General features: G+C 43.8%; 2 long non-coding RNA genes across 3 annotated transcripts in view; one reads left to right on the top strand and one right to left on the bottom strand.

Annotated features, from left to right (window-relative positions):
- Positions 1–17,020, bottom strand: part of LOC115090191 — a 108,327-nt gene that overhangs the window by 77,741 nt on the left and 13,566 nt on the right. For both annotated transcript variants that reach the window (XR_003856330.1, XR_003856331.1), the window contains exon 2: positions 8,404–8,493. This is a non-coding gene — a long non-coding RNA (uncharacterized LOC115090191). The remainder of the gene's footprint in view (positions 1–8,403; positions 8,494–17,020) is intronic.
- Positions 1–17,020, top strand: part of LOC115090192 — a 90,392-nt gene that overhangs the window by 62,822 nt on the left and 10,550 nt on the right. The window lies entirely within an intron of this gene.

The following is a 17,020-nucleotide window of genomic DNA, read 5'->3' on the forward strand; positions in this document are numbered from 1 at the left end:
ATTTGACCGGCCCGGGTAACCGCCTTCCCCTAAGCTGCGACATCGCCCTGATCTTGTACTTTTGATTGTCCTACGACTAATAAAACGCTAAATTAACCTGAAGTAGCCCTTATTAACCTCGATTTCCCTCTTGCTTCCCTCTTTCCTGTAGGGTGGGTGGGTGGGTTTCGCCTCCCGATCTGGCTGGAAAAGGGGCTGGGGCTGCCCCTTTCGACCCTTTAAGGGGTCGAGAACGTCATCGGTCGGCGCCGCGAGTGCCTTCCGATGACGTCTTGCCCGTCTCCCTTCCTCCCCCTTTTCCTCTTGCGGACCGCCATACTTCGAGGGTGGCGCGTCCGTTATGGGGCGGGCTCGGGCCAGTAAGCCCGGGCCCTCCTATCTATTGTTACAATAACAATTGTCAAATTTTACTGCACTTAATATAATAAAAGAAATACGGGAGAGCTTGGAAAACTAAGGAGCATATTTATCAAAGAAATTTAAATATCAAATTTAATATGACGTTCTTGACAGGTCCATCACTATTCTTTCTTTCTATCATGCAAGCATTGGATCCAGCTAGGAGGGTTATGAAAATTCAGAAAGGACCTTAACTGTATAGGTTCCATAAAGACATAAATCTGATCCTGCTAAAATATACGAAACTTACAGGGAAAACACAGTCTAAACTTTGCACCCATATGTAACACCTCCTCCCTCATATTCAGAAAAGATTTCCTTCTAATCTGGGTTTGTTTTGCCAAATCAGGATAGCACCATATTTTATGGCCAAAAAATAAAGTTTGATTATTTCTAAAGAAATGTTTAAAAATATTATTTTTGTCCATCAGAAATGCAAAGGAGACTAGTAAAGGTCTCCTTTGCGCTACAACCATTTCTTGAGAAGACTCCAGTAACAATGATAAATCAGGCAATGATTGTTCATCTTGATTTCCAGAACTTTGTTGATTTGAATAAAGGTAATAAACTTTAGTTATTACAGGCATTGGGCCAGATTTTAGTAGCTACTCGCGGGCATAGATTTGTGCGCGTAACCCGGCGTGCACAAATCTACGCCCGATTTTATTACATGAGTGCGCAGCCGTGCGCATGTTATAAAATCCAGGGTCGGCGCACGCAAGGGGGTGCACACTTGTGCACCTTGCGCGCGCCGAGCCCATGGGGAGCCCCGATGGCTTTCCCATTTCCCTCCAAGGCCTGAATTCGGAGCGACCTCAGAGGGAACTTTCCTTTCGCACCCCCCCAACTTCCCCTCCCTTCCCCTCCCTTCCCCTACCTAACCCGCCCTCCAGCCCTACCTAAATCACCCCCCTACCTTTATTTTATAAGTTGCGCCTGCCTCCGGGCAGGCATAGGTTGCGCGTGCCAGTCGAGTGCCAGTGCGCGATCCCCCGGCACAGCTGTCCCGCCCCCGCCAAGCCCCCAGACAGCCCCTCCCCACCCCTTTTTTCAAGTCCCGGGACATACGCGTGTCCCGAGGTTTGCGCGTGTCGCCGAGCCTATGCAAAATAGGCTCGGCGCGCGCAGGAGCGGTTTAAAAGAGTTACGTTCGTACATTACGTGCGTAACCCTTTTCAAATCCACCCCTTTACTTCTTCTGGTACTTTCAAAACCTGTGCAATATAAAGCTTGAACAAATCCAACGGCGCTATGTTTTTCAAAACTGGGAAATTTAAGAATCATAAATTATGTGTTCTCATGTTGTTTTTGATTCTTTCCAACCTTCTATTGACTTAATTTTCACTTTGGATAATACATTTCAGTTAGCCGAACATCCATTTTTTCCAGATTTTGCTTCTGGGGAACTATTTCACAAGCGTTGTTTTAATTGATGTTTTTCATCTATAACTTCCTTGGTAAGTCCCAATATTGCTTTTTCAAGTGATTGGAGCACACCCCATATTGTAACCAGGGATATTTCCTCCATAGGTTGTAGTATCAATTCCAGTTTAGGAGCTTCCTGAGCCCCATTAGCACCTCCTCCACCCAATGCTCCGCCAGCGCTATCTTCCGGGCCTGCATCGTCAAGCTTTGCAGTAAAGTCCGGTCCCTCTCCACCTATACCTCCCTGGGACTGTACCTTTATCTGCTGCTCCATAGTAGTAAGACCTGCAGTTATTTTACGTTGCCACGCCGCTCCTTCTCCATCTCGAGTTCCCTCAGGCGGTTCGGTAGCTTCCCTCTGTCTCATTATCTCCACATGGCCTAGAAGCGCTGGTCTCGCCGGTGATCCAGGGCTCAAAGATATTTCAGTCTGGGAAGATGGCTCATGCTCCATAGCCAACCCTCCAGTGACCTGATCTCCCGGTGTTAGTGGTGGTATTGCCGGAAAAAAGCTGCCTATACAGGGCTGAGATGTTTGTAGAGGTGTAGAGGTATTCTCTACACCTCTAACCCGTGCTTTTCTTTTAGTATGAGGCATGGTGAAAATAAAAAAAACGCTGAAATGTCGGGATCCTCTCTCTAATAAGCTTTCTTAACAACATCACATTTAGCCTGGTAAATATCAAGCAAGAATATCAGGAAATAGATGGTGTCTCCAGTCTTTCTCTCCATCCCAGTATCTGACATTCAGATGAAACACTTCACTAAACCATTCAGTAAATTTATTTCTATGCAACTTTAAAGATTTAATAGCTGTTAGGTTGTCTAGAACATCAGATAGTAGGGAATCCCAGCCTTTGACACTTCAGCAATGTGATCAAGAGGTAAGGATTCCAATCCAGACGCCAATTATTGCTTTAAAAAGTCATGGTCAATATGTCCTGTGGGATATCCAAGTAAATCAGGCTGGAGGCATAAGCCACATGAAACTCCAGCCTTTCTTCTTAAAGATTCTAGCTTTATTATAAAATCCATTAACATGCAATCTGCTTACCTTCAGCAGCATAATTTGGGGTAGTTTTTTAAAGGGTTACACACGTATCTTACTTATCTTATTTTGCATAGGCTCTGCAGCGTGCGCAAGCCCCGGGACACGTGTATGTTTCGGGGCTTCGAAAAAGGGGTGGTCCGGGGGTAGGGATGGGGACGGGGCCACGGTCCGGGGGCATGTCCGGGGGCATGTCCGGGGGCATGGCAGTGGTCTAGGGGCGAGGCCGAGTGCTCAGACACAGTGGCCTGTGTTGGGGCATGGCGCGCCAGCAGGTTGCCGGCGCGCGCAAGTTACACCTGCCAGAGGCAGGCGTAACTCTGTGAAATAAGGTAGGGGGGGATTTAGGTAGGGCTGGGGGGTGGGTTAGATAAGGGAAGGGAGGGAAAGGTGGGGGGGAGGCGAAAAAAAGTTCCGTCCGAGGCTGCTCCGATTTCAGAGTGGCCTCGGAGGGAACGGGGAAAGCCATCGGGGCTCCCCTAGGGCTCGGCGTGCGCAAGGTGCACAAGTGTGCAACCCCTTGCATGCACCTACCCTGGATTTTATAACATGCGAGCGGCAGCGTGCGCATGTTATAAAATCGGGTGTACATTTGTGCACGTCGGGTAGCGAGCAGAAATGTACCCCGCACACGTAAAATTTAAAATCGGCCCCTTTACGCAGCCTTTACCTTAGGATAGAGACTTGTCAGGAGTTGCTTTCTCTTAGAGACACATGCCTTTCTGTTCCCAGCTGGTCCTGCACTCTTATTCTCGCACAGCAGGATCCTGTCCACAGTGCTCTTGCTCTCTCTGGCATTTAAGGTAGACCAGGCCAGATGCCTGGTCCCTCATAGATTAAGGAAGGGTATTAGGGTCCTCTTTATTCAACAATTTTCACAGATGAGTATGGAACAGTATGATGAAGGCTGAATAAGGTTGAGGAAATTATAAAAATTAGAAATATGTTTTGAACCTAATATTTTGAAACAAATATGCTCAATTTTCAAATTATCAATAAGTAGCGCTAAATGTATCTTGCTAATCAAAATTACCATGATTGATTTGGATCCACTGGAATAATTGGTTGTAATGAAGGTCAATCTCTTGCCATAAATTGTCAAAAGATTTAAACTGCCCTTCATCAAATATCAAAGTGACCATATTCCCAACTCATACCAGGATTTCCATCTAATGACATTCTTATTAATATTAAAAAGAGGTATTAAACCAAACGGGCATCTTAAGTGAGATATGTCAAGTGCTACTGGTGGATTCTTCAGTCTTCTTGAAAGCCAAGATGGTCACATTTAATACCAAATAATGTTTCAGTACAAGGACATTCCAGATAAAAGATGAAGGGGGATAGATGATATTGCTTGTAAATTGGTGTATAATAAATACCCTTAATTTATTTATTTATTTAAATGATTTCTTACCTGCCTTTTCATGATTCAGAGCGGTGTACAATAAAATATCCACAATGTATCAGACACACAAATACAATATGTAAACTCATAAGTACAAGTATTTCAATCGTGAACAATCACAAGAATAGAGATTGTGAAAATCAGCTACCAGGATTGTAATAATAATTAACCATTTTTGGATCTTATGGAACAGATTCTCTGTCTGTCTTTTTCTTATACAAATACTGGACCAGTGATCTTCCAGTTTTGTTGATTTCAGAATAAAACTTGGACTTCTGAGAAAACATAAATTGCAGCTTTTACAGGCTGAGTAACAGATGATACTTCTGGTTACTTAAATACTGTTTTTCCAAGGCTTTAATTTCATTATCCAATTCTTCTATGTCCTTTTTTCTTTCTTTGGTTTTTCCTATGGCGAAATTTATAATTATGCCTCTTATAGTGGCCTTAAAAGCATCCCACTAAAATTGAATTGGAAAATTTTCAGAAGTATTATTAGCAAAACAGTATCTGCAGCAATGTTTAATAACTTGCTGGAAGTCCACATTCTGAAGAATTCCATCATTAAATCTGCAAGATGCAGTATGATTTGAGTGAACTTGAATGGATGCTTCTAATGTTATGGCTGTATGATCTGAAACCGCAATATTATGAATCTCAGTATTTTCAATAAATGGTAGAAAAGAATTGGATACCATGAAGAAATCTTCTCTTCTTGAATATGACTGATGTGGTAAAGAGAAGAAAGTATAATCCTGATCTGAAGGGTGTTGAAGACGTCAGGGGACAGACAACCCCAATTCTTTAATAATGGAGTGGCGAAGGGCCCATGATCTAGAGTGCCTCATTTTTTTATGAAGACTTCTGATCCAAAATGAGATTCAGGGCTAAATTAAAGTCACCTCCTAAGACCAAATGGAAAAACTGGGAAACATTCTTAAAAAAACAAAAAAAACAAAGGGGGATCTTTGGTGAGTTTATAGGGATTCATAGCATAGGTTTATAATTCCCTAATATATTTTTACCAGCAGCCTTAGATTATCAGAGAATTGCATCAGTCTGTTTGTCTTAGATAATGAATATCACTTTATCAGAGGTCTGCCTTCCTCCCAGGGGTTACTGTAATAACTTTAGTAGTCAGGCAAGACATTTCTCACTAGAAAACGCGACACAGAAAAATACTTGACAGCAGGACTTAGCAGGTTAAGGAATTAGAATTAATATCACATCACCCTAGCCCAGACATGCATGAAGGTGCTAAAGAATCCTAGTTTACTAATCCACAGTCCAAAGCTGGGAGTTAAACCCTTGTTTCTCACCACCGTAAAGGATTCCAATTGCGGACGCTTTTGGGTTCTGGGTTTCACACTCTAGTTGTCTGAGCTCTCTGCTGGTCTTGTGGTACAGAGTTAAAGGGGATCCTCTCTGTCACTGCAAAGCAACAGAGTGGATTCAGCCCTTTTGCTCACAGCTATCTGAGATGCATGCGATCAGATCTGGAGTGCTTTTCTTTTCTGGATCAGACTCTTTCAGCCCAGGTATCAGGAAGGGCTGACAGCACTTAATGCAGGGTCATTTCAGCTTCTTTGGGGTGGTTGCCGACCCCATGCTTCTCTGCCTGCCACTTTTTAAGGGTTCACCTTTGTATAATTCAGAATTCAAGGTGTGATAGGCTCTCTTTCCATGCTTTTTAAGAGTTGTCTTCTTTCTCCTGGTTCAACTTCAGGCCAGGCTAAAACTTACCAGCTGTTCACAACTGGCACTTAGTGATAGCTCTTCCAGCCCTGATTGGCTTGGATGTCATAAAAAAGAGGCCCAGGGTGTTCTGCCTCACACACACACACACACACACACACACCCCATCAATTGTCCGTTTGTTTTTTTCCCTCTGTGCTTCTACAGAGTCTTCATGACTGGTAATAGGGGCGGCTCAAGGCAATCTGCTGCCTGCACCCTGGCCCCTCTGGCTTTGCCCCCCTCTCACTTCACCCCCTCCCTTTTCCACACTCATCTATATATGCATACACACATATACACTCATTCACTTCACTCCCTCTTCCATACCTATGATACACACACCTCCACCTTCTCAAATATACATACTTACACTCCCACCACCCTCTCAGACACACCACCTCCACCACCCTCTCTCTCACACCCATACCCCCACCCACTCATACACTCACATACCCCCCTCACGCACACACATCCCCTCTCCCACCCACCCTCTCATATATACACACATATATATACCCCCCACACACATACACCCCCCACCCATACATACACCCTCACCCACCCTCTCATACCTACAGTACCTGAATGTAAACCGATGTGATATCTCAGATCGAATGTCAGTATATATAAAAAAAAAAAAAAAAAATAAATAAAATGCACACATACTCATCCTCTCATGCACACACTTTCATATAGAGACCCATCTACACCCACCCACCCTTTCATACACACACAAACCCACTCAGAAACGCACTCACCCCCACACCCTCTCATACAGACACTCCCACCCTCCCTCTCATACAGACACACACCCTATCTTAAAGACATCCACCCACTCCCACCCTCCCTCTCATACACACCCCCACTCTTTCATATACACACACACATACACAGCCTCACCCTCTCATATGCATACACACACCCTCTCATACACACTCACAAACTGCATCCCTGCCCCCCAAGCTAGCTTCCACGCCCACACGTATGTACAAATTGTACCTTTTCTTATTCTTCAGCCACCGCTGGCTTGGGATCCAGTGGCGGCCCGCAGCTCTTTTTTTTATTTCTTCGCCGCCTCCTTTATCTTTGGCTGCCACAGGATGGGCTCCAGCAACAGCCCATGGACTCTTTTTTTTCTTTTCTGATTATCTGCTGCGGCTTTTTTGCCTTTCTCCACCACCTCCAGCCTTGGTTCTGGCGGCAGCAACACGCAGCCTCTTTCTTGTTTGTTGGCCAGTGGCCGTCACTGGCTCCAGCAGCGGCCTCTCTTTTTTTTCCCTTGGCTGCCTGCGCTCTTCTTTTAATTTCTTGGCCGCCGGCAACCTGAGTCCTGGAGGCGGCCCGCTGCCTCCTTTTTTTCCCCCCAATGCCGCCGGTATGGGATCCGACAGTGGGCCGTGGTTTCCTTTCCTTTTCTTTGGCCCAGTGGTGTAGCAAGAATTGATTTTTTAGGTGGGCACAAGGTTAACATGGGTGGGCTGTAGGCATGCAGGTCTGAGACCTACTACTTGTTTTCTTATTGATAAATAACGCCATATACTGCTCCCTAAGTAGTTTGCAACAGCCATTATGCATCTTGCATGAAACTTTAAAACATTTTACCTCAATTATTTCAAGCCCTTGCCAGAATTAAAAATTCCTTATTAATCTGTATTCATTTATTTTATATTTATTGCAGTTTATAAATCCACAAGTATACCATGTAAAAAGCAAAGAAAACAAACAATTAGAACTAATCATGTAATAAAACAAAAGGTAATGTGTTCTTTCATGAATCCTCTTTGCAGAAAGTCAGAAATCATCATAACTACAATGAAATATCATTAATCATTAGAACAGGTGCAGAGCAGAGCTAGGACAATTCACATTACAACTAACATGAAAAAAATATTCAAATTCTGGTGTCACCTCAGTAAAAACATCCCTTCATTGCTATTTTGTGAAGTAACACAAACTCCTGCAAAGAAAGAGACATCTAAAACCTTTCCATACCATAAAGTCACAGCACTGACTCTCAGGATTCAAATAACATCAACCTTATGAAAAAGCAGCAATGCAAATACTACACCAAGCCCTAGATCATTACCACATCACCTACTGGAATAACAGAGCAAGCTGGACTACAGAGAAACTACATGCGAGCAGAAATACTGCACTTCAGTCACACACAGCAGGCAAAACAGAGACTGACCTTTACCTAATATAGAAATAAGAGACTACAAATTAGAAACAGAAACATGCAGACAAAACCAAAATAGAAAGCCCGAGAAACTAGACTCTGAACAGTGAAATACTGAAGAAAGAGCAAAATACAAAAATATAAGAAATGCACATTCCCAAAGATGGCATAGTCAAATTGCTAAAATCTCAAAAAAATGTTCTTTACCTTTGTTGTCTGATCTTTGTATTTTTCTAATCAGTTGGTCCTGGTCTCTTTTTCCCATTATCAAAAAGATAGGTCAGATGTTTCCTGATCCTAAATATACAGAATAGGAGAAAATAAAATAGCTACCCATAGAAATACTTTTCACTGCCCTATATTAGCATTATGTTCTCTTATAATAGTTCACAACTTCATCACACTAAGAGGTAAAATTTAAGACCTGTGTGCAGGCCCACATGTGTGTGTGTTTACCAGCTCGTGCACATGGATGCAGCAATTTTAAAACATATGCGTGTAAATGCACGTAAACATGCTCATGTTTTAAAATCAGCTATTCCTGCGTACATGTGCACATGATTTCATATTGACATGTGTATGTGTGTGCAAATGGCGTCTTGCTCGCGTCAGTGGGGGGGATTTTACTAGACATGCGTGCCGATGCACTTTCTTCTTTTCCCAGTTTGTTCCCAGTTCGCCCTAGTAAAGAAGAGAACTTCTTAACCCCATAGTCTACTCTATTAGCCGTGAGCCTTAAAACCCCCCTGAATATTCTATTTTTTTAATTTCACAATTTACACGCAGTCCATAGCAGAAATAATGTTACAGGGTAGGGACCCCAGCGAGCACTTGTACGCATAAAGATTTATGCGCAGACTTCATGGTACAGACCCAGCCTGTCCATGCCCTGTCCAAACCACACCTGTACTCCACCCCTTTCTTGAAAATTTTATGTGCATGTGCCAGAAGATACGCGTGTACTCTCGCGTTTTTTTAAAATCCGTGCGGCATGCGCCGGGCTGAGACACGCGCACATCTCCTGGCTTTGGCACGTGTAGGGCTTTTAAAATCGACTAGTATGTGAATAGAGCAATGAGAACTAAACATCCAATATATGAAAAAGACAAACATGGGAGATGAACATAAAGAATTCACTTATTAAGATTTCTATCATTCTGTCAATCATATATCAGAAAAAGTAATTAAGCAGAGTTGTTAAACCTAAAATTTGCAGATTACTCCTAGTATTATAGGAGACGGCAGCTGCTGCACTGTGTGCAATAAGTTCATGTCAATGATGCAACATCCTAAAATAACTTTATTGCAGTGAACAATCAATGCTACCAAGCCCACTAAGTAGCTAAAAAACCAAGCAGTAAAATTGGACCATATACACAGGCGAGAATAAAATTTAACAGTAATTAAGTGAAAGAATAGTTTAAATGGTGTAAGTCATTAAGGGCCGGATTTTAAGAGGTACGTGTGGGCGTAGATTTGTGCACGCAACCCGGCGCGCACAAATCTACGCCCCATTTTATAACATGCGTGCGCAGGTGTGTGTATCTCACTGTCACTCGTGCTGTTGTGGTGCTGCAGAGACAGAGATGTTGGACATAGTTTGGGTTTTCAAATAAAATTTACTGATTATTTCAGAAATCAAATCACTGTTCAATCATTGTTCAATCATTATTTAACAGTGTAACATTATAACTGAGTTCCTTATTTGGAGCTCTGCGCTGAAATTAAGTACCACTTCTTGCTGTGTATGTGTTCTTAATCTCAGGTTGCTTCTGGTTAGACCTACCACTCCTGTACTGAGTGCCTCAGCTGCCTCAGTGGATCAGAGAAATCCTACTAGCAGGGGAATCCCCTGAGTCCTGGAAAAATCATATCTTTGTCCAGAAAAGTTCAGTTTGCTTCACTCAAGCCTATGTCCCATGTCCCTTAGGGTACAGATCCAAATGGGGTCTCCTGATCTTGCTCTTTACTCCCAAACTCCTGATGGACGTGACTTCTCTGAAGGAAAAGTCTGATGTTAGCAGGAAGCTGGCTGTCCCAACACAACATCCCCCGTGAGGATGTGTGGATCAGAATCCTCCTCACAACCAAAAAGGAGAAAAAAAATCACTGAAAATCCAAAACTCATTCTGGAGTGAGACTGTCACTTCAGCTCTTTCTTTTATTGGGAAAAGGGCTAGCAGGTTTAAGTTCCCTGGCCTCTGGATCCAGGGAATGGCTAACACCAAGAAAAGGTCCAGGGTTTCTCACTAGTCCAAACAACCCTCAAAGTAAAAATCTTGACCAAGTCTTTCTTCAACAAAAGAAGATGCAAATCCTTCAGGCAGGAACAGTGCTTTTGTCCAAAATCTCCTCTACTGAGAAAGCCAAGTGAGGGGAATAGGCCTCACTCAGACAGGACAACCAAAAAGAGCTCATCACTCCTAAAACTCCTAACCAAAAGACCACACCTAACTTGCTCCTAGCACCCACTTCAAGGCAAGGATCCAACCATCTAAGACACTTCAGGGGGTGGTGCTGATAGGATGGAATCTCCCTCTCTGTTGTACAATTCCTATCACAGGAATCTAGGATCATTTGGTGGGAGACCATAGGGTCCTCACATAGTGAGACCTCCTACTCTTTTCTCGGAACCATCTTCATTGGAGAGAGGGGATCTTGCTTTGATCAATTTGCTCCCGATCCAGACGCTTCACCTTTTGAAGATTTAATTGAGGCCATCTTGGAGAAGCTGTTAATTATTAGGGGCAGCAATAAAATAATCAGAAAAAACAAATTTCTGTATGAGTGCTGAGGAGGCCATCTTCATCAAGGCTTGCTAGTGTCCTTCTCCCACCTCACCCTGCCTACTTTTAGCCAAGTTAAAAAAGAAGTATTCCTGTTTCTTTAGGACAGGGAAGTAAAACGGCCTGCAGGCATTTTATTTTAAAGGGCACATGTGCTCATTTACCCCAGCTGTCTGTGCAATTAAGAGTTGAAAATGTATGTGGGTGTTTTTAGTATGCTTACATTGTAGGCAATTTTTTTGAAAGGAAACGGGATAGTTTCCCTTTGAAAATTAGCTACGATATACAGCAGCTAAAAATGCCTGCAGGTTATTCAAAATTTACCCCATGATGACTTAAAATCCAAAATTAACCAAGAAGGAAACATATTCTTTGACAAAATCCTGTTATATTTGGTGACTTACCCTTAAAAACACACTAATGGTTCAGGGTCATATAAATATAATTATTCATGAATAATCTTTTTTAAAATACATTAGAAGTAGAGAGCCTGCCAAGGAATCAATGAGACCATTGAATGATCAGAATATAAAAGGTTCACTCAGAGAAGAGAAGGTTATAATAAAGAGCTGAATTAATTCTCTGCATTATTTTATACTGATGTAACTCTGTGCTGGGGGTAGATCTAGACATGGACTCAAGGATTCTTAAAAGCCAAGGGGTTAATCAGATGTTGTATTGGATCAAGGGGTGAGTCATCTGCTGCTTTAAGGCTGAACAGACCTCTCTATTAATCTCCAACAATTACACTGAGGCTGTGTAAAGAGTCCAGACTTGCTTAAATTGTATCTCCAAAACAGGTCCCTCTTCTAAGAATGTGCATCGGATGCCCGATCGTTTGCGCTTTTGGGTTCGTGTGGCCTCGGGAAAATCTCGTCTTCCCGCGGATCAACATTTTTTTTTAAGTAAAAAAAATCATTTTTTGGCTTAGTGCGCACTAATGGGAGTTAGCGTGCACTAACTTAGCGCGCACTAACAAAAAATAACAAAAATAAACATTTTTTTGTTAGCACGCACTAACCCGAAAAACGATTTTCACGAAAATTCAGGGGAAAAAGTGTTTGTTTCTCGCTTTAACCGATATATAACGAATTAGAAATATTATATGATATTTCAATTCGTTATAAAAACGATTCATATCGCTACTCTCTTCTTTGGAGGTATAATCCACAAGAAAACTGAACAGAAAATACATCTGACTAGAGAACGGAAATGAAGAAATGGGGTATCTTTTTTATTGCCCCTAAAGTTTACATTTTTGCTTGGGGTAGCCTGCATGGAGTGGCAGTTGTTACTTCTCTAAAAAATCCTCCTGGGCATTGGCTAAGTCCTGGTCTCCCTGAGCCGAAAGATTTGACCCAGATTATTCTGAAGTTCCAGCATGAGAAAAGCATTCCAGTTAAGGGGTCCTGACCCCTGAGGGGTATCCTAAATCATTTGGCAGAGGCCTCCACATAAAGAGGTTTTATAAGCTGTTAGGCAAGGGTTTATGCACACTGATGCCCAAATATAAACCCCACACCAATGGGAGGGGCCACATAAATAACTCCACCTGTCAGCTGTATGATTTAAAATGGGCATGTGTAGCATTATCACACAAGCCAGGGTGAGGAGGAGAAGCTGGAACAGAAAGTGAAACCACCATAAAATAAAATGAACACACCATATTATTATTGCAAGTAATATAAGCAAAATCAGTGTGTATGCACATTTACATAACATATTTAGATTCTTTTACTCTATAGTAGTGTTTCCAGACCTTTTCATGCCCAAGTCACATCTCCATTAACAAAAGTGTGTGTTGTGTAGCACACCAACTTCCACAGAGCAGAGAGTGCAGAAATGGAGAGGACTCATATGACCAAAGAAAAGCATGTTATAAAATCGGGCGTACATGTGCGCGCCGGGTTGCGCACACAAATGTACGCCGCGCGCGTACCTTTTAAAATCTGCCCCATATCTCAGTTCAATTTGCTTCAAGCGAATAATTAAACATGTGAATTTTAAAAATTCCCACCTATGTTCTGGCCAGAATATTAGCATAAGTTCTCAGTTCAATCTCTCCTTTAGACAAACTTCACTGCAGTCAGATAGATAATGAAACAGCTGATGATGCTTGGGAGATCTGTGATGATGCTATGCTTGAACCAGAGGATCTTTGCTAAATTAAAAGAAAAAATCCCTCTATTCTGAATAAAACTCTTGATAAATGTGCAGAAATCTTTCTTAAACTACTTAATACTGTTCATCTAAGAAAGGAGGTAATAAAGATGGGTCTTCAGAATCTGGTTTCTCCAGAAACATACAATGAGGACTTGCAGGTACTATCTCAGTTGCCAGAGATAGATGACCGTCTTTCTCAATTTTACCAGAGATGGCACCAAATTTCTTCAGGCCTGTGGGTACTGGGTACTGGGTACTAGATATCATTCAGCGTAGTTACACACTGGAATTCTCTCATCCCATTTTTGCTGCTTTTATGGTTTCCCTCTGTCACTCCGACAGAAGGATGGAGGCTGTAAGATCAACTCTGGAAAGACTCCTTGACTTCAGGTTCACGAGATCTGGAGGACTTGGGCTGTTATTCAATTTATTTTGTGGTTCTCAAGAAAGAGGGTCCTTCTGTCCCATGCTGGACTTCAAAAGGGAGAACAAATTCTTGAAGCTGTCTCACTTCAGAATGGAGAGCCTGTCTATGTCTATGTGTGTGCGTTAGAGCATGTCTATGACTGCGTGCGCGTTAGAGTCTGTCTGTGTCTGTGATACAGCAAGTCTGCGTGCATGTACATGTGTTTGTCTATGAGAGCATTTCTGTATGTGTCTGTCTGTGAAAGCATATTGTGTTAGAGTCTGTCTGTGTCTGTGTGTGCGTGCTAGAACTTGCCTGTGTGAGTGATAGAGCATGTTTGTGTGTGTCTATTAGTAACGCGACTTGCGGGAAGGCCCGTGAACTGCTGTACTCACCCCAGCACCATCCAGCGCAGCTCAGGATGCTGTGAACACTGTCCTGTGGTGAGTACGCCACCGACTTTCCAGCGCCACTGAGAATGGCCTCTCATCACCACCAGCCTACACCTGCCCTGGATGTCCGTAGGCATGTGTGCATGTGCACATATCCTCCTTGTAAGGGCTCACAGTGGGAAAGCCTCCACGATGCCCCTTGATGATGTAATTCAGCCCTTACTATATAAGGGCTCCACAGACTGTGCTCCAGTGCCTCAGCAACAGGTCACCCACATTCCCATGTAGTGTGAGTTGCTGCTTCTTTCTGCATTCTAGCCAAGCCTGCCTCGTCTCTTCAGTCCGGTTTTATCCAGCCACTGCCTTCTTTTCTGCCCTACTGTGTCAGTCCTTTTCCTTGTTCCCTATTGCTGCCCTCAGACTGACTTCTGAATTTGATCCTAGCCTGGATACTGACCATTCTTGCCTGCCGCCTGCCACACTGACCATAGCCTGGACACTGACCCTTCTTGCCTGCCGCCTGCCACTGACCAGAGCCTGGACACTGACCCTTCTTGCCTGCCGCCTGCCACTGTACCTACCTAGCCTGGACACTGATCATTCTTGCCTGCCACCTGCCACTGTACCTAGCCTGCCTCTGGACCTCTGCTCCCATAGCTTCCTAAGAGATTCTTGCCTAAGACCTGTCAGCCCCTGGAACCCAAGTGCTCAACCCAATGGGAAATGGGTTGGTATAGGTGAAGCTCCAGACTTGTCTCTCTCTTGCAAAGCTCCATCAGTTATCACTAAGGACCTACTGGGCCTTTGCCATAGGTTTAGCCAACCTTATCACAGCAACAAGAGCCCACAAATCTTATAGGGTTTTTAACCAGGTGACCACCCTGCTTGAAAAAGACTTGTGCACCGTATGGACGCCCTGACATCAGCACCTGCAAAGGCTCTGCTTCCAGCAGCCTGCCTCCTTCCCACTCTGTGTCTGGCCACAGATTGGTTCCTCAGCTTCTACCACCTCCATGCTATAATGGGTATCCCACAGAATACTGTAGATTTATCAATCTGTGCCTCATGCATTTTGAACTACAGTCTGCTCTATTCACCACCGATCAGTCCAAGGTGACCTATGTTCTTTCCCTGCTAGGCAGCACTACTCCAGCTTGAGCATCTCCCATATGAGAATGTGACAGTCCTCTGCTCCGGACCCTCCAAGATTTCCTCCAACATTTTCAGCTAGTATTGGAAAAACCAGGGCAGACCTCCTCCTTGCAGCTGACCTGCTCTGGATTCAGCAGGGCTCAAGGACTCTCAGAGAATATGCTATAGAATTCCATACTCTGGCATCTGAACTGCACTAGAGGGAGGACAGACTCACTGCCATATTTTGGCAAGGTCTTTCAAGCAGAATAAAAAATGAATTGGCTGGCCAAGACATTCCCATATCATTGCATGACTTGATTTCACTGGCAGGTCGCATTGACTGATGACTCCAAGAGCAAGCCAAAGAGAAAAACGCTTCCCTCCACCATATCCTTGATACCACCAAGCTCTACCTTCCCCAGCAACCTGTGTCAGAATCTGGAACCCCTCCTCCTCCTCCTCTCGTCAGAGGAGAAATGAAGAAGACAGAATAACCTCTGTCTATATTCTGCCAGTCTAGGACAACTAGTATCTGCCCCATGAAGTCCAGGAAAGCTTTGAACATGGGCCTGGTTGGAAAGACAACCCGGAATCATCAGTTCTCTCCCCATAATTGGTGATAATGGTTTGCATCAATTTCAGAGAGGTCACCGATCAAGTCGAGGCATTATTAGATGCCAGAGTGGGGAGCAATTGTATCCAGGAATCATTGTTGCACCAATATGGCTGGCCAACTACTACATTGCCAACAGCTCTCATTATAGAAACATAGAAACATAAAAATGACTGCAGAAGAAGACCAAACGGCCCATCTAGTCTGCCCAGCAAGCTACACACTTTATCCATTTTTTCCCCTTTTTTTCTCTCCCACCTGTTACTATTGGCTTCCAGTACCCTCCAGCCCTAATCAATTAGGGGTAGCAACCGCTGTAACAAGCAGGCCACACTCTTACCCCATACTCTTACCCACCCCTGTTTTTATTTTATTTATTTATTTTTTTTGAGATAGCAGCCCTCCATCCTTCTGCTCCGTGAAGGTGGAACACCAACTACTGGCCACTGGCATCCCGCTCCGTGAATGCCTCTGTGGCTACTGCCGCTCCGTGCAGTGTTTGAATGCCTCTGTGGCTACTGCCGCTCCGTGCAGTGTTTGAATGCCTCCTCTTTATTCACACCCTCTAGACTTGATGGATCCACAGTGTTTATCCCATGCCCCTTTGAAGTCGTTCACAGTTTTAGACTTCACCGCTTCCTCCGGAAGGGCATTCCAGGCCCATCTAGTCTGCCCAGCAAGCTACGCACTTTATCCATTTTTTCCCCTTTTTTTCTCTCCCACCTGTTACTATTGGCTTCCAGTACCCTCCAGCCCTAATTCCCCTCCACCCCACCACCAATTTAGAGAGCAGCGCCGTATCTGCATCCAAGTGAACGTCCAGCTCAATTAGGGGTAGCAACCGCTGTAACAAGCAGGCCACACCCTTACCCCATACTCTTACCCACCCCTGTTTTTATTTTTTTATTTTTTGAGATAGCAGCCCTCCATCCTTCCGCTCCATGAAGGTGGAACACCAACTACTGGCCACTGGCATCCCGCTCCGTGAATGCCTCTGTGGCTACTGCCGCTCCGTGCAGTGTTTGAATGCCTCCTCTTTATTCACGCCCTCTAGACTTGATAGATCCACAGTGTTTATCCCATGCCCCTTTGAAGTCATTCACAGTTTTAGACTTCACCACTTCCTCCGGAAGGGCATTCCAGGCATCCACCACCCTTTCCGTGAAGAAATACTTCCTGACATTGGTTCTTAGTCTTCCTCCCTGGAGCCTCAGCTCGTGACCTCTGGTTCTGCTGATTTTTTTCTGACGGAAAAGGTTTGTCGTTGTCTTTGGATCATTAAAGTTTTTCAAGTATCTGAAAGTCTGAATCATATCACCCTGCTCCTCCT

The sequence above is a fragment of the Rhinatrema bivittatum genome, chromosome 4 (assembly GCF_901001135.1).
Source record: "Rhinatrema bivittatum chromosome 4, aRhiBiv1.1, whole genome shotgun sequence".
In the NCBI taxonomy this organism is placed as follows: Eukaryota; Metazoa; Chordata; class Amphibia; order Gymnophiona; family Rhinatrematidae; genus Rhinatrema; species Rhinatrema bivittatum.